General features: G+C 35.1%; 1 long non-coding RNA gene across 2 annotated transcripts; it reads right to left on the bottom strand.

Moving 5' to 3' along the window:
- Positions 1-763: 763 nt before the first annotated feature.
- Positions 764-18980, bottom strand: LOC136832130 (uncharacterized). Of its 2 annotated transcripts, none has more exons than XR_010851082.1 (4): positions 18762-18980; positions 12561-12724; positions 12206-12258; positions 764-10426 (listed from the first exon to the last, which is right to left on the bottom strand). It is a non-coding gene; the product is annotated as an uncharacterized lncRNA (long non-coding RNA). The 2 variants fall into 2 exon arrangements; XR_010851083.1 differs by having other exon boundaries at positions 12231-12258; positions 18762-18979.
- Positions 18981-19011: the final 31 nt, after the last annotated feature.

Genomic DNA, 19011 nt, shown 5'->3' on the forward strand with positions numbered 1-19011 from the left:
ACTTTTGAAACTGAATTGTCTGCGAGGTAGAGTTCCAACAGACAAAACACGATCATGACACTATTTTCTCTAAATCTATGCTTAAAATGGTTTATTACTTTGAATCTTACTTCAATTATACTCTAGTACTTGGGAATACTTTGCTGAGGGGAACCTTACTTCAATTATACACTAGTACTTGGGAATAGTTTGCTGATGGGAACCTTAGAAAAAGGCCAAGTAAAACTACTGAAATCCAACACAGTCTTTTATTGTAGAAGATTTAATGTTATAAAACAGGTTTCAGTACATTGTTTTGTAAGGAATATTGTTCAATTGTGAGCACGTTCACCACCTATGACAATGACGGAGTTCTCAAATGTAAATCCCGTTTTCTAGAAGCCATACGCACACCTCAAATGACAGAGCGCCAAACACCCCCGACCCCCAACACTTCCGTAAAGAAAATGAGAAATTTTTATTACCAAAGAAAACGAGAACTTCCTCCATTCAAACTAGTAACTTTTAAAGAAGGGAATTACAAATGCATCGTATTTGTAGCATTTTTTGCAGCTCAGAAGTTTGTCAGATTTGTGAAAACTGTGCAGTTGAAAACTGTGCAGTTATTATCTTTTATAAGAAAAAGGAAAAGGAAAGCCCACCAAGGCCCTCCCCTGTCCCGCCTAGTAACAGACTAAAAGGCAACTATTTTGCTTCTGAATAAAAAAGTTACTAGGTCCTTGAATGCTTTCCCTTTCCTTCTTTTTTGAAACTTTTATTCAGATTTTACAAACAACACACATTGTGACCTGAAGCCAATGGGAACAGTATGAAAAGTATTTGGAACTTGGGGAATTTGAAAGTTAATAGCATAAGGAACTTGACGGTATTTAGAAGCTAATAATGGAATTGAGGAATGAATGACTTTTTAAATGAACATTTTCAAGTAACAAAAATGAAAACAATTAGAATCTGAAACTGCTATCCTGAAGTCTGGGTGTGCAATTTCAGCACCAATCTATTGCACAGAGAAGACACTGGAAGCCCCCTCAAAAGCAGACAAGGTCACACAAAAGGTCACTGCGTCCCTTGACTCTGCCCCATCGTCTGTCCCTGATTGAGTCGGGTAAAGAGGAGGAGACGGGCACGGCTACTGCCCCGACCACTCCTGGTTCCCTCCCCCAACGGAGCGGCCAGATCGGACCGAAGTCACATTCGCCGGTACACGTGGACCACCAAATCAGTCTGGATTTGTCTGTGCGATAAAATCCTCCAAATTCGAAGCCTCCATCACAGGACCCAACAAGGAGGCCACCTAACCAAATGACCCATTACTTTCTTCATGCCGGCAAAGACTCACAATAAAGATAATTATGACGGCACAAAAAAAAAAAAAAAAATTACACCGAAATAAAAGCATACAAAATGATTTTTCATATTTCTTTTACACCAGTAAGGACAAAATAGACAACTGAACAAGAAACCAATTATTCCTGACAATGAGATCCTGAAGACAAGACTGCACACACGCATAAAAAAACCTTTATATAGCAATAAAAACTCAAAATAGCCACAACTGCACAGAAAACAACCACCATTTACAAATCACTGAAGCGCCAAAAGAATAAAATAACAATGAAAAAGTCAACCACCTCTTTCCAGATCAACAGAGCCTCAAACTAAAAGTAATGATGTCCACAACACAACCGCCTTTTCTACACCGATAAAGAACAAGAACAAATGCAGTTCATAAAACGAATGATTTTCAAATGGTAACCAGTAGTATAATAAAAAAACACTAAAACAGCATTCAGAATAACTCCTTTTGGTTAAAATGACTCTTGAGTTTTGAGATGTTTAGATGTTCAAAACCTGTATAGTTTTCGTGATTTCCTCACGTTTCTAACAACATGTTCTATTATATACTTTACACTGAAGTTAACTTCTCGCGGTTCCTTATCAAGAATTATGGTAATAAATGAATAAACTTCAATAAGAGCAATACTCCCCGTTGTTAAATTTTGTCCTGATGAGACCAAGACTAGCAAGATTTACAAAACAAATTTCCATCACTGGAAGGTAAAAGCATGCTAGTGGACATTCTTTCCCAACTAATAGATCTGCCTATGAAAAGCAGGTCAGTAAAAGTTTTTACGATGCGCACACACACACACAACTCTACATGCTGAACGTCAAAGAAATGGAAAACTCGTCAGAATGGGTGATTCTTAAGTTACCTGACTTCACCTAGGTATCAAAATGCGAAATCTACTGGACGTTATCTGCCACTTACTTGTGGAGATTTAAAGTCAAGAGGGTTCTGAGAGCAAATACCAATACCAGCGGTACGGAGATCAACGACCTACCAGACTTTGACAAGATCAGATGAACTCTGGAATTGTATTTGACCTTTCTAACTGAAATCCTTATGGGGCCATTCAGTCTTTAATACTGTATATAGTCCTGAGCCAGATTTCTATCATCCCCACCTTATATAAAAACCTATGCCGGTCATGGCCAAGGAAAAATTTGTCAAGTTGGTATTGTGGTTCCTTACAGAGAATGCAACTCTTCCTTAACCCAGAGCTCTCTCTATTGTTTTCTGTCTTGATATTAAAAGAACTGCTCAGAGTACATGAGGCTTACATTCGCATCAACTTCAAAGATTAACAAACTCCCAGAGTACATGTAATGAACAGTTATAACTCCCGTAGATAATGGAACCCCAAGGAAACAAATACTATCAATGGGTCATAGGGGCTTGCAGAAACAACTTACTTTGACAGCAGGAATTAAGATATAGAACCTGTTACAAAACTACTGCCCAGAGGACAACCAGCATCATCATAAATGGAACTTAAGCAAAACCCTCCGAAGGATACAAGGTTCATAAAAAAATAACTCAAAGGATATGTTTTACCATAAAAGACCATTCAAAAGACAGAAGACATCCATTATTGGGTCTGAAATTCAAGGAACTAGCCCTAAAAAACAACCAAACTTGTCGTCCTAACTCGCACTTCAACCCCATGTTCATTGATACTGGTAAAATATACTGATGTGCAAGGAATAACCTAATAAAAACCTAATCAACACATTCTGTTGTGGGCTCTATGTTGCAGTGCCAGAATCAATGGACTAATGGATTTAAGAGCTGGGTCATCTGACTCCGAACAATATTGTTTGGAGAAAATGCAGTAGTGTAAATGTAAAACAGTTGAATAAAAACTCTTTTGGTCAATATCTTCATTCAATGATACTGAAAAGTATATTTCCTTTGTTGCAGCCATTAACATTTTCTTGGAGAAATTTTATCAAAACTAAAGACTATGATGAACATGCACATTTGGTATCTCCAGCTAAACTTATTTTGAGTATAAAATAAGCCTTTACGAGGTATTGCCAAGATCATCAAGGCAGTAATTTATAACTAGAGTTCATAATTTATAAAGCGCGCCTACTCGTTTGTTTCCGAGTACAAAGCAAGAATTGCCTAATTCACCTTATAACCATTCTTTCTGCTTTTCCTGCTTTCATATCTATAAATGCACAACAGGGTTGTGGTATAACGGACAAATTCAAGACTCGACCTTTAAGATCTTAAAAAATGTTTGTATGGACACATCAAAAACTGCTAGCCCATTACATTAGTTGCATTCCTTGGCCGGTGACTCATTTTGAAAAACTTTTGGTACCAGTGTGGAATGATTCAAGGCTCTATGCATCTTAGAATTTTAGACATTGAAAACTCTTTAAAACTAAAATTTTCATCCTGCTCTATGAAGGCTCAACCAAATATCAGTGTTCTTGTCCAAATCACAAACATTTTTGATCAAGCAATATTAAGTAAAACTCCTCTCCTGATCGAATGTGAACTACTTCCAACGGGAGATATTTGAAGTTCTCATTACCATAAGTTCATGAACAAGCTAATGATATGTTTGTCTTATGGGCCTGGTTAAGTCGCTAGCACTATCATCTGTGTCTGCACTTTCTAGAAAACAACAAATTAGCAGATTTCAGTGTGCCACGAGAGAGAGAGAGAGAGAGCTTTCGACCGAACTTAAGATTTTTTCTCGCAAAGCGCATAGTTTCCAATTAGAAACCCTTCTCGAATATTTTGATATTTAAAACCCAGGCAGAAAAAAAAAAATTGAGTTCCCATGAACTGAACACTTTGGGTCTTGCGTTGGGATTATTGACAAAAGTCAGGCTCCCAGCTACTGTAAACAGCTCTAGGGTTTTGGTAAACTTCTAAAACTTAAATGCACATATGCCTTACCACACTGGAATATTTTTTTTATATAATTTCAAAGGTACACCTGCATTTTAAAAATCCACGGTAATTTACTAGATTTAAAGAGCCCTGTTTTTTTAAGGAACAAATTTATGAGTGCTTTCTGAAGAACTTATCCTACGTCTTCCAGGAACCCTTCTGTAGGAGGTCGTAGTTACTTTTTAAGTGTCTTATTTTACTGCGTAATTAATCTTTGTTTGTTATTCTTTGAGTGTTTGTTATATTTTTCTAACAGTATATTCGGTTCTCAAATTATTTCCTTCACATGGCTGCTTTCCCTTTTGAGGCCCCTGGGCTTGTGCCATTATGCTTTTCCTACAGCTTGGCTTCTAACACAAATTTCAACCTTATTTTTTTATTATGCCTTAAGTAGATGTAGGTCAACATTTCGGTCCTTCAGTATACATCACAACATGAACTGGGGTTCAAAGGTAACAAGTTCAGGATGATTTTGATAAAATACAGTTGCTACTTTCATTGTAGTTCATACGTTATGAAATTAAATGAGATATTTTCATGATACATTGAATTAACAGATGGCGTTTAAAGTAGAGGTTATTGATTCATTGTTTAAACTTTCCAAATGAAGTTAACTTTAAAAGCTGGCCTATTAGCCAAATTATCCCATAGACTGGTAATGCCATGGAAAGGAAAACACATTACTTCATTATTTATTTCCGTGGCAAACTACCGTCGCGCACTAAATATTTAATCAACCAGGAATTCAAACGCATGAGTAGGCAGTTGACAATTTTCGTATGAATGCCTCCATAAGTTGACTACTGATGTTTATATAGCTTGCTCATTAAACAAGTATGGCTTCGACATATAGACCAACTTGCTTTATTTCAGCAACTTTCAGTGAACTAAAAATCCTTGCACATCAATAAAATAAGGGTTGATTAAGGGCATTCTAAGATCAGTGTATTCCTGCATATCAAGATAGATTTAATTCTGTGTAATTCGATCCTGCTCACCGATTCCTGAACACCAGACAACCTGTGAGAAATCTGTCCATCAGCCAAACAAGACTAAAGTGCATGCCAAACCTGCAAGCAAATTGTGCTGGTCTGCACAAATGACAGCATATCTCTGCTGAACCCCCAAAGCACAAAGGCAACCAGAAACAGAACAAGAAATTACACAACCTTTACCTTCTAAAGTAAACAACAAAGGAACGAGCTAGAGGAATTTATCACACATCTCTTCCAAAGATGATTATAGCGACATTTACCTTTCTTTATGTCATGGACATTAATGAAGCAAAATCAGCGACAACAGTGACTTTTTATGAACCCAGCTGGACCCCTTTTCAGGAAGCCAAAGTGTCAGTGCAATAGAAAGGGCAAAGTTGCTAGACTTCGATGGACAAGTGAAAATGTAAACTTGAATATTTAAATACTTAAATAGTTAACAGACTTTGCATTATTAGGTAAAAACCTTAACTATCCTAAAATTCTAATCTGACAAGTCATACTTTCTCATGTACAATATGGATATCTAACATCGACATCTTTACACAGTTCTTAACAAACCTTGACAAATCTGAATTTACAGTTAAGTTATTTGTTATTGAAACAGTGCATAATGCATTCACACAAAAATCAATACTCCTTACAAAATTAGTACAAAAACTTGCATTTTAACATTACAATCTTCCGCAACAAGGCTTATGTCAGAATTCAGATCTTGAACTTACATTAAATTTCAGAAATCCAATATATTAACATAACCCGGGAATTCTTATATTTTAAATATCAAATTACTGGCAAACATACTGTAAGTATCAAGAAATCTTACAACAAAATTAGCTCTTCACGACTGAATGAGTCAGGGTAAAATTGAACTGAAAGTAGACAAAAACTAACTAAAATATCCCAACATTATCAGTGTAGCAAGTAACCTTCTGACTTAGTCTGACATTGGATACATTTAAGTGCTTTTGCTGTCATTACACCAGTAGATGAAGGAACCTCGTCACATGAAACTGAACAGCAATCCAGACGAAAAGTCTATTCCATACACACTACAGCCCTTCTTGGAAGTGATGTCATTTACTGAGCTGAGAAAGAAACTGGGTTTAGGTGGGGGAGGGGAGCAAGGGGGGAGGGGTTTGACCACTGACCATGAGTGGATAAGATTTTACATTTCCAGTTTGTGGAAGTTGGTAGGATACAGGATTTGGGATGAGAGCTCTGAAATTGCCAATATCTAAAGAAAACTTTTTAAGCAATCTTCGAAAGTTGTAATTAACTTGTCTAGAATATTAATACTCCTCACCATATTTGAAGATTTTACGTAACTTTTTTTTTAGGAATCATGTAACCCACAGAAAGAGAGAGAGAGAGAGAGAGAGAGAGAGAGAGAGAGAGAGAGAGAGAGAGAGAGAGAGAGAGAGAGAGAGAGAGAGTTCACTAAAAAAGCATTCTCTAAAGTGGTAAATAAGTTCAGTCATACTTCGTAACAGCTTTAGTTGAACTGAATTCAGCAGAACAGTTACTCAGTTACTGGTTAGAATTTTTTTCTTATCCTAAGCCTCATCTTGTCCTACTTTACAGACGAAGAGCACACTTTCCACGGGAGACTCACAGACCCCAGAAAATATTGTCTGGCGATCTGACCCTCATACTTGTGCCACAGTCTTTCCACAGACTCGCTGACCTTAACTATATAACGCATCAAGTGACCACAAAAGCTTTCCATCCACGCTCAGCAAACCGAACACAAAACCTTAATTTATAACAATTTTCTTCCACATCTTACTGAAATGTCCACCATTCTTTCAGATTGCCAGGCTCTTATTCAGATTTAACACTGACAAAAGATTAACAAAAGTTGCTCTCGTCAATAAACAATGTCCACCCTTAATCTTATGCACAAGTTTTCACTGAGGTTTTAGTTTTTATTATAGCATTTTGGGTTACTGAGGTTTGATAGCAATTTTTTGTTAAAATTAACACGCGCACACATACACACAAGTCCTCTAAGAAACTGTAACCGGTACAATATGGAATGAGAGAGAAAACGGCATTGAGAATTGAAGGAAGGAAACAAAAGATGGAGAATACGGCATTAGAGAGTCCATAAAAGGCAACAGAGAGAGAGAGAGAGAGAGAGAGAGAGAGAGAGAGAGAGAGAGAGAGAGAGAGAGAGTGAATTTGATACTCATAATACCTAAGTAAGAACGTTCAAATTTACAGGAATACACTAAAGAACAAAAGGAGCGAGCTAATCAAAGGAGATATGAAAAATAAGGGCGTCCAAGGGCTTCATGATACCACGCAAGTTACTTTCAAAATTTGAGACATTTGACCTTAAAGGACAAACGTAATAAAATTAAGAAATCCCTCCTCTTACAAATAAATCTAAATCAAAACTGCGCGCCTGGTTTCATAAATTAAGATTAATTTGGGCAAAGCAATTTTCGTTTCACATAGTTTGCCTAAAGTATGTTTCGGCTATTGACTGTGTTTCTTACTTTTATAAAATGTGCATTTTGTGTGTCACAGAGAGAGAGAGAGAGAGAGAGAGAGAGAGAGAGAGAGAGAGAGAGAGAGAGAGAGAATGTTTTACAGGACTCAAGACCTCATACAAGATATGAACATAAATGATTCACAAACCTACAGAAAATTTATATTGCTTGAGGGTAACTGTCGAACTTTCTGAAAGCTTCAACAAGGAAACCGGGCAGCAGATCTCTTAAGAGATTGTCAATTTAATCCTTTAGGGCACTGAACGAAATCAACTTCCAAAAATGTTTCTGAAATCGTGGATTGCAAAAAAAAGACTATTTAATTTCTACAAAAGATGTCAATTTAAAGATATGAAAATCTTCTTAGGGTTTTCATACATAGTGATACAAATACACGTTAATTTACCACCATCCACCGAAAAAAATTTCAAAACTGGATTTCAGCCTCAAAAACCACTAACCTTCAGTATAATAGGTCCTAGAATGACATCTTTTGTTAGCGTACTTTGAATAAATAAAGATGCACTCAAGAAAGTGTTCATCAGGAAAAGTTTTCAAAGTATAAGCAATTCAGACAAGTACCGAAATGCTATAAAAGGTTGTAACAGGAAAATCAGAGTATGATTCCGAGGGTTTAGTTCAAAGTGAAACCAGTCCAACCACTTAAAGTCTCAGTGAAAGAACCAAGAGAATCTTATTTACCGCAACATTGCCCTCTTACCACCTCGAAGTAACCAAGCCAGGAAAAAACAATAAAAATTCATACCGCTTAAGCATAAACAGCAGAGTATGACATTTCATTATGTAACTAATGCAACTAAAGATTAAAAAGTTAAACTTTTTGGAAAGTTCATTCCATATCTAGCTACGAAATAGATCAAATGTAACGAGTCGAATAGACGCCTATATTGTGTTTGACAGGTTAATTTTTAAGCAAGAAAGATGTGCACTGGGCATAACACCATACCCAGGTTTGAGTGTCTAATACTGAACCTTAACACAAGTCAGCAAACAATCTCAAACTCTCTAAACAAGCCAAGAAAGAATCAGGGCCCTCAACAGAGCTAGCTATCTCGGCTACACAAGGCCGCTAGCAGCTTGCGAAGAATAAGAATGAAAATTCTCATTATAGCTGTGAACAAAGGCTTCACTGAATCCAAACAAAGACGAAGCTTCTGGAGCAAATATGATTCTGATGAAAATGTATTTGACTAGATTCTTGGTCAAAAAATATAAAATACTTTGAACGGTCGCCTAAACTTTTCAAGAACTGAAACCGTAGCTCACAGACAAAGGCCGTTATAAAAATCATCCCAAACCCATTTCTTATTAAGGCCTACAATAAAGAGCGACATGCAAAAACCATTTAACTTAACGCAGCAACTTCAAATAAGCATTTCTCTAAGCAGTAATTACTGAATTTCTGCTTCCAAAAGCCAGTAACAACTATTACACAAGTCAGGAAAGACTACGTGTGAGTTAAAACATCTGGATAGCAGAAAATGTTTTCGTGAGCTTCAGTACCCAGAGGTCAGGCTCAAATGAAAAACAGCAGTCCAGACGCTAGAACTGACGCGCAGCTCGTAAAAAAAACCCGTTAAGCAAGAACAGAGGGAGCGCAAGGATTTAGTTCATGTTTTTAAACTGATTTAACCAAAACATTTTGTTGTATTGCCATGATTGGCATCGTTACAACCAACCTCCAGGCCAAAGAAAAATTACCAAAAGCAGTTAAAAAAATCAGAACCTAATAAACTACTGTCACAAGATAGACTAGTAGATACTTTCAAATTTACAAAGCTAACAACGTTGGCCATTGACCAAATAAATTTTTGTTGAAAAGCTACCGCAGATGCACAAGGTTACTAGCAGCTGAGAGAGAGAGAGAGAGAGAGAGAGAGAGAGAGAGAGAGAGAGAGAGAGAGAGAGAGAGACTAATACATTCATAAGGCCTGGTCAGTGTCTATTTGACGTAAAAAGTATCTGTTAACGCCGATTCACCTAGGAGCATTTTGGGGCAAGTTAACTTAGCAGTGTTAAGCCACAATGTAACAAACTAAGGGTAAGGGAAATAAGTGAAGCTTATAGGTTGATACATCAAGGTAAAAGAGGGCGATTCAAGATTAAGGGACTCACGAATCTAATATAGTTTTTTAAAACGCAATCACGTATCAGAGAATGGTGCGCCAAAAATAAAAATTCTCTTAGGCAAGACTTTCAATCCTAGTGTTTGGTTGCTATTTATGATTAAGTCTTTACTAATTTTATTACTAAAATGCAGTATGAAGACATTAAGAGGCGTTAGGTTAAATGGTTACTTGGAACTAAATAGAATGTTCAACAAAGCAAAATGTTGTCACATACTGGTTCCAAATATGGACAAATCATTAACATAATACCAGTAAATATTATCGGTTGCCTTTAAAGTACTGAAACTACTCGACTGAAAACTGTTAGCTTAGAGCACTAAGGGTCCCACTAGTATTGTATTTGGTTTTACCAAGTCTCTCCTGGAGAATTAGGGCTCAAGCTAATGTAAAACGTCCATTTCTCAGTCCATAGCTGGAATATGATGACTTGTCCTAGCGGCTTCAAAATATCCTTGGAACATTTACTTAGTCCTTCTTGGTAACTTGAGCCGGTACACCAACACCCAGTAAACAAACAACTGGCTTCGCCTGAAAAAAAGTTGATTTAATTATATAAATTCCCAGTGCACAATTGCGTAACTGTATAGTAACCTTTCAAACAAAGTATGAACTGAATTCCAATCTAAACAAAAATGGTTATAAATGATTGATCAAGACTATCAAGTGATTAGGCATTTGCTGAATAAAATGAGCTTTTAGATTCATATATATATAATTAATATATATATATATATATATATATATATATATATATATATATATATATATATATATATATATATATATATATATATATATTATATATATATATATATATATATATATATATATATATATATATATATATATATATATATATAAACATATTATATACATATATACATATATATATGTGTGTATATATTATACATATACTATATTCATGTTCATATATATATAGATATATATATATATAACATATCAAGTCTGTTCAGTAGAGCGTACCTCTGGTTCAGAATAAAATGTATTATTTGACATACTGCTTTTCTGATAAATCTATTAAATGTTTAGACCAACCGAAATTAACGACTACAGTATCTACAGTTTCTCAGTATTTGGACGTTTTTTCCTTCCTGCAGTATCTAGGCCAGTATACTGAATATACAGATACATTGATGGCCAACAAATCCTAAAAGTTAAATAAAAATATCAAATATGAACAAAGTGTTTGCGCTGGATGATAAAAAAAAAAAAATTATGCATAAGAAGTTTTAGTCTTTAAACTTGTACACAGGTTAGTACTACTGCTTAATTTTCCAACCAGGCTTGTTAAGATTAGACAACATAATGAAAATGTCAAAATAGAGAGCTACCAACCTGAAGAGAGTTAATACAAATGATATCTATCGAAATTGCTGCTTTGAAAAATAATTTGTAAATCTTTAAAGAGAAAATTTTAGTGAATATCTATCTGGTGTAATCAAAATCTTTAGACTATTAAAATGTCAGTTCCATCTCAAAACGTTAAAATATCTATGGATTATCTGTTCCATCTGAAAACGTCTACCCTATTACATTCGAAGTTAAAAACATTTACAAATCACCTACCCCATTCATGTGTTTTTGAAGTTCAATATACTATTGTTAAGTAGATCTCTCTCGTTAAGAAAAATTAAGTTGGGAAACCAATGAGGAAATTTTACATTTCATTCTTAGTAGCCCACAGTTTGGTAATAATTTATATACAACTTAAATTTTACATTCTTATACTAAATTATACCCATTAAGAAGAAACATTTTCAGGGTCTAATAAAAATGCAACTTATAATACTGAAAAATAAATCTGAAGAACCTAAGATAAAAAATTAAGTTCTACAAAATTCTTGATATATTTATGGTGCAACGAAGTTACGACAAATTACGATATTGCTAGATGTAAGATTCCAAAGTTCTCAGGATTCTCATACTCAAACGTGGGGCAAATTTTGTATCTCGAGACTTTTGTACCCCTATTACATACGAAAATAAGTTCCATGGACAACATTCCTAAAGTTGTTTCCATTAAGTTCATGTCAGGTCTTCATTCTGTGTTCTAGACATTCCATTTTCTTCCACTGTTCCCCAAAAGCAGTATTGCAAGACTCCTTTTTAAAATGTTGAATATGTCAATCCAACATTAATTCAAACTATATTAAAATGAACCATTATTCCAACTAATCATCCTAAAATTACTAAAAACAAAAAACTTCGAATACATTCTCAACAGTACAGCTTTTATCCTTCCAAGCTTTGGAAATATACTTAACTAATGGTCTGGATTTACTTTACCCATTAGCTTTCATCAGCTGGCTACCTGATTTTCCCAGATGAGCTGTGAAGTCCTGTAAAACAAGTTAGAAAATAACATATGAGTATGTTCCGTATATCTCAGACAAACTTCTAAGCAGGTTAACATTAACAGAGCAAGCAAAGTAACTATCAATAATTTTCAGTTCCACAGCAGATTACAATATTATTGATTTAGAGGTATTTTCATCCAGTTACTTCTCTGAAACTGAAGATGCAGCTTTCAAGTTAAAATTTAATCTAAAACTTTGAAAATTTAGTTAAGACGTTTCAACATGAAATGGTTAGGAATACGTTTCCTTTCTACCAAATAATCACATTCAACTAATTTTCTTACCTGATCTATGTACTGAAATTCGCTCGGCCCTTGAAGCTCCTTCCATTGGAATTTCTGTAAGTGTACTTTCTTCACCAATCAAGCATTCTCCGCTATAAAAAGTGCTCAATTTAGCAGTACACTCTCGTGCAGGTTTCATTTTGTGATGAACATTAAGCAACAATCTGGCAAGAAAAATTTTTTTATTTATACACGGAGACTGAAACTAATGAATTACAACTATAAAACCAGTAATGATATTTAAAGGTAAACGAAAAATTTTCTCGAGTTCTCATGTGAAAACGGTATATTCTAGTTTTCGCTAGAATATAGTAACTTTCTTGATTTAAGACAAGCCATTTAGCGGGTTTTTTCTTCAAAATCGCACTAAAGCTCTGCTACCTACGAACCAAATTCATTTAATTGCATTTACAGGCAGACTATCATATTTGACACTTTAATGTTTAAGCTTATTATTCCAGACCTTTGGCTAAATTGGAGCTATACTTTATTCACAATACTCCCATGAGTAACATGTAACATTTACTTCTTTGAGGCCGTGTAACATTCAAAAATTTCAAAGGTAATGAGCTTTCTGTGCCATAGTGCAAGATAAACGTTTTGCCATCTTTTTAGAGATGTTTCTAATTCTGAAATGCTCTCAAAATATTCTTATTCCCGATAACCTATAAACTAACAGTTTTGTGCAATAACCAATGCAAAATCATGAAAGGAAATAGTTTACTGAACAATTTTCATTTATAGCATAATTCCCGATTTCAACGAATATACATTAGTAATTCAACTACCAGTTATACCGAATAAACGTCAGATATATTACTTTTACTTCGCTAAAATCAAAAGTAACAGTACTGGGGAACCTTCGTGCAAATTCTCAAGACTATGTCACCAACCAGTCGGTATTATCTTGAACAAAATAGGGCCCTATGTCCACCATTAAGTTAGAAGCTCTTATACACCCTGGCTTCGCCACTCATTCCTGCAGTACTTCAGTTGGTGAAAAATGTAATGTTGGGATAAATTGCATCAATAATTACTTCTTACAAATCACACTAACTGCAAAGTGTTGTCAGTGTGATTCTAGTAACAACTCGGGTGATAACTGCCCTATCTAGAGAAACAACTAACTACGCTGGTGACCTAATTCCTGTGAGCTCTAATATACTAAACATTTGGATGTCAAGGAAATTGGTTATGTAACAATATGTGGCTTCACTGTACAAATCTGGATTACCTTGTGCATGCGATCTTTACCACTTTCAAAGAGACAACATACTGGCAGGAGTTATGAGTAGGGCAACAGAATGGCACTGACAGGGGTGCCCACATTGTATCTTAATGTTCTCATGGCCTAAGGGAATGCATATTACTAGTTTTGTACCACTGGAGGATTAATGTAGAGCCAAGTAAATAAGTATAAAGTCCTAACTTTAAGGAAATCATTATAAAGCTTTTACAAGATTAACTGTTACTCAGTTACCAAAACTAATGAAATTTAATACCCGTAGAAATACCTGACTGGAGTGAGACCAATAAAACACCTTTAAGGCGAAGGAGGTTAAATACCAACATTCCTCCTTCCCTACTGCATTAACCATTTTCTCGAAGAAATCACATCAGCATGTATTAATTTATATAATTGAATTTCAGTCAAAAGTGCTGTTCCCTTTCCTAATTTGGCCAAAAACTGAAGAATTTTTATTATCTACTGTGCAGCATTTCCACTTCTTATCAAACAAACTCGGAGTCAGGTAATTCAAAATATAACACCACCATTGGGAATTTAAATTTTGATTAAACTGTAATCATATTGAATAAATAAGTAATCCTTGTTAACCATTGTGTTGACTGCTAATGACTATTTAAAGACTTTCGAATTAGGGAACCCAAATAAACCAATACAGCATCTAACATTTACCCATGGACTTTAAAACTTTAATGCTAACTCAACCTTACTAAAAACAACCACTATCAGTATGTTAAAATTAAGTTAATGAGGAGAAATGACAGGTATAATCACACAAAAATGTAACACTGACAAGTCACGAAGTTTGTGACAGTTCAGATTAAATGTCTGCCCTCTTGACAGGGCATACCATTATCGTGACCTATTATTCGCATCCTTGATTCCCTATAATTACTAATTTACCAAGCTCTACCATTGGGTTTTACACTGAAGAAGTCAAACTAGAAGTTAAAATGTCTCATGTTACCCTCAGGTTTTATAAGCTTAAAATTATCAACCAATTAAATCTCAAGTTGGACTGTAGGTTTCAGGTGCTTGAATATTTAGATTAATTTTTCCATAATCAGATGCAACTAAGTAGCTCTAGCTAAAAACTCTGAATCGTCCATAGACCTGTCTATCAGTATAATTCAGTTTTAGTTATTCACTGTTACATTTAAAACAATGTAACAAATCCTGTCAAATCACCATCACATCTAAAGTTTTAATGAAACAGATCATTAACCTTAATAAGCCTTTCGAAAAAAATTATCATAGATTCAAATTTCAACGAGTCACAACTATGAAAACCCACTAACACACAAAGAAAAAAACCCACTAACACACAAAGCAGCGTGTCAAACTACATGAAAATATACAATTAATCTAACAGAAAATGTGAAAATAATAAAAGTGTTATGCAAGGGTTGAGAGATTCTGTACAAAGTTCAGAATACATTTTCCCTTGAGATAGGTTCAGTGACATTTCTTAACAAGAAGCGTCATTATGACGAAGTTTGTAACTTTAACCTTGAATTTACTAACAAGAAAAATTATGCTGGGTCAGTGACCATTTAAAGAAGATTCTTATTCTATATTATTGAGAAGAGACACTTTTCCACACAGGAAAACTTATTAACCAATGATATTATGATAAAATAATCTTTAATCAAGAGCAAACCCCCTAATGATGGGTAGATACAAAGTTCGGCATACAGGAGGGGCCCTCTGGCCAACCCCTACTGGCCCAGTGGTAAGCAATTGCTCATTCTCCGTACCATTTTCTTCACCTTGCCCAAAACGTGAAGCCTCTTGAAACAAGTCATGGAAAAGCTTCCTTTCATGTGGAAGAGAAACACCGTCAAATATCAATCAACGATTTCAGAACAAATCCTCAGTACTGAAATAGTGACCATTTTCAGAGGAGTAAGCGTCGAAAACTAACATTTAAGAGTATTTATTGAAAATTAATCTAAACAGATTCTCAATCCAAACAAACTTCAAACAAAGCTAAAGAAAAGTGACTTGAAAAAATTCAAAACATGGTCCATCAAATTTAACCAGATACCTCCTCGAGAGAAAAAAAAAATATTCAAGTTTCTTTGAGAACATTAAATATTCAACTTGACACCTATTATTAAAGTTCATCAACTGGTAACAATATCTAGAATGATAGCCTTTTAACAAAACGAAATATATTATACATCGATGAGGAAATACATCAAAATGAACCGGCGTAAAACATTAAGCTGGAAATTCCAGAAAGGACAATATAAAGTTACTGAAATCTGCAGTTATTTGCATTTTTAAGAATGGTATTTTTGGAGTATTTTTGATGTAACTCTTGAGTTTTCACATGACATTTTCCGTGTTAAAATGTGCATAAAACAAGCCATTTGGAAGTAAAGGTTGAAGTAAAAATAAAGCAGATAATGTCTCATTAAGCAGCAAAGATTTTGGTGGTAAGTGGAAACTGAAGGATAGCATCTACTCACTAATATCTCGTTCCAAATACCAGGCATTAAGCCTAATCAGATTTAAGTTACGCAAAAATCAGGTCTAGCAAAACCTAAAACATTACTGTCATATTCAAATTTCTTTTAACCTTTATAAAATGGACCAACACCGTATAACTAAAATAACGTCAAACTTTACCTTTGTAGGTTTCATCAAGATCCACGTTACCATACTTAAATTCCCATTACAATAAGATGTATTTTACAATCAATTCGGTTTCCATTCATAATCCTCATGTTCCCATTGGCAGATTATCATCAATTATTCACCCAAATATAATGAGTCAAGAATCAGCACTTCATTAAATTGATCAATTAAAGAGATGTATTTCCATCTGAAATAAAGATGGAGACTCTTATACATAATCAGACCTTCCCAACTAAAATAGAGAATAGAATTTTTTTTTGCATAATAACTAATTTGCCGCTATCCTTTCAACAACGCGAAAGCTTAGCATCTCTCCGAATTCACCCTATGATCATCATCTAGTCTCAAGATTATAATCGATACACAAGTACATTTATGAATACAAATAACTAGTTTTTGAATTTTAAGTCATCAGGCATTTAAAGGCTGGTCTGTTCGTAATTCAATAGCCCTTCAACTTCCAGGACTAACTTTTTTTCATTAAGTGGGTAGTCCTACCTGAGAGAGGTATTTTTTTTTTATAAAGTGGGTAGTCTTACCTGCGAGAGGTAGCTTTTGCATAAAGTGGATAGTCCTACCCGAGAGGTATTTTTTTTCATAAAGTGGGCATTAGCTTTTTCATAAAGTGGATAGTCCTACCTAGAGGTATTGTTTTTCATAAAGTGGGGCAGTCAAATAGGTAGCTTTTTTGGATAGTTTACCTCATCAGGTATTTTTTTCATAAAGTGGGTAGGCTGGCTTTTTTTCATAAGTGGATAGTCCTACCTGAGAGGTATTTTTTTCATAAAGTGGGTAGTCCTACCTGCGAGAGGTAGCTTTTTTCATAAGTGGATAGTCCTACCTGAGAGGTATTTTTTTCATAAAGTGGGTAGTCCTACCTGCGAGAGGTAGCTTTTTTCATAAAGTGGATAGTCCTACCTGAGAGGTATTTTTTTCATAAAGCGGGTAGTTTTTTTTCATTTAGTCCTACCCGAGAGATATTTTTTTGTCATAAAATGGGCAGTCCTACCTGCGAGAGGTACTTCTCTTACATCGGCGATAAAATTACATAACTTTCAACTAATGAACAAACCACAACCCCAGTATAAATAAATCAATACCTTCACAAGGTTTTAGTTTCCAGATATTTTTTGTTGCAGTAGTTACCATGCCATGTATACCAGTTGCTTTATCTCGGCTACTTCCAACAATTAACCTAGCTACTTGGAGTACACCACGTAACAGACAGAGTTCACTGGCAACCTAACGTTTCTGACAACCTGCTAAGCAACCCACGGTGTACATATACTGTACATACCAGTAACTTCAAACTATCTTAAGTTAGCTTCTCGAATAAACACAGTCCTCTTCTTCACTGTATCTCCCAAATTGTCTTTCTTCGCTAGATTATCACTTTTCAGTTCAACACCTGCATATTTTTTTTTTTTTTTTTGAGAAGGAGAGAGAGAGAGAGAGAGAGAGAGAGAGAGAGAGAGAGAGAGAGAGAGAGAGAGAGAGAGAGAGAGAGAGAGAATTCTGACTGACCTTCCGCAATATCTAATTAGACCAATTTTCCCAGCATGTCACCCCTATGCTTCAGTTTTAAACCTATTTAAAGTTTTTCTTCATTTTGTACCTGAAAATCGCCGGTATATATTATGAATGCAGCAGTCATCAGTCAGCTCTGACCTACGTACGACAAATCATAGTATTCTAACTTGAAACATTTGTTCAATTTACTATAGTTTCTGCAGTTGCATCTACGCATGGTAATGATTAGCGAAGCTGCAGTTAAACACTTCTGTTTTGCAAAATCCACAAGAAACTTCGGAACCTAAAACATAACTAGAATTGATTTTTCTTATGAAACTCCTTCCGAAAGAACTCGAAATTTTCATCATGGTTAAAACCTTAAATCATCCCAACCACCTTGAAAGCCACTTTTGAAGCGATCCGAATACAATCAGGGGATGGTTTCGGTTTTCGGAGTTAGCTAACTCGAGTGAAATGTACAACCAAGCAAGGCAGCCCAGTTACAAAATCAGTAAAGAAACCTGATCAAAAAAGTGAAAATTTTTTGCTTAATGAATAAGCTCATGCTATTTATGAACCCAAACCCCATTTGCTTCGGAACGCAACTAGGTAGATGTACTGGAATCTTGGGTGGCATAACTATGAATAAAGCGTGCAAGCAGAAGTTAACCAACCATACCTGTCCTACTCAACAACTTTGTTGACCTCGTCTAGAAAACATTAAATAAAAAAATCAAAAGAAACTTGCAGAAACCCATGGGAAACACTAAATCTGTTTTTATTAATAAAAGCTCACAAACCTTGCTCATTTGAGATGCTTCTTCTGAGAAAAGATGCTGTTGAGGAGGTAAAACGATGGAGACAGCGTCTAGTTTGTAGAACTGAGAAAAACAAGGAAGCAGGAATCATGAAGTCAAGTCCCTGTAGGACACGTAGCGCCATCTACATTTACTTCCTCGAGCATCACTAAGTAAAATCATTATTATCATACTACGATCTTATCCTATTAGGATATGTTATCCTCACCCAGCCCTCCAAAATGACTTTAAA

The sequence above is a fragment of the Macrobrachium rosenbergii genome, chromosome 49 (genome assembly GCF_040412425.1).
Source record: "Macrobrachium rosenbergii isolate ZJJX-2024 chromosome 49, ASM4041242v1, whole genome shotgun sequence".
NCBI lineage: Eukaryota > Metazoa > Arthropoda > Malacostraca > Decapoda > Palaemonidae > Macrobrachium > Macrobrachium rosenbergii.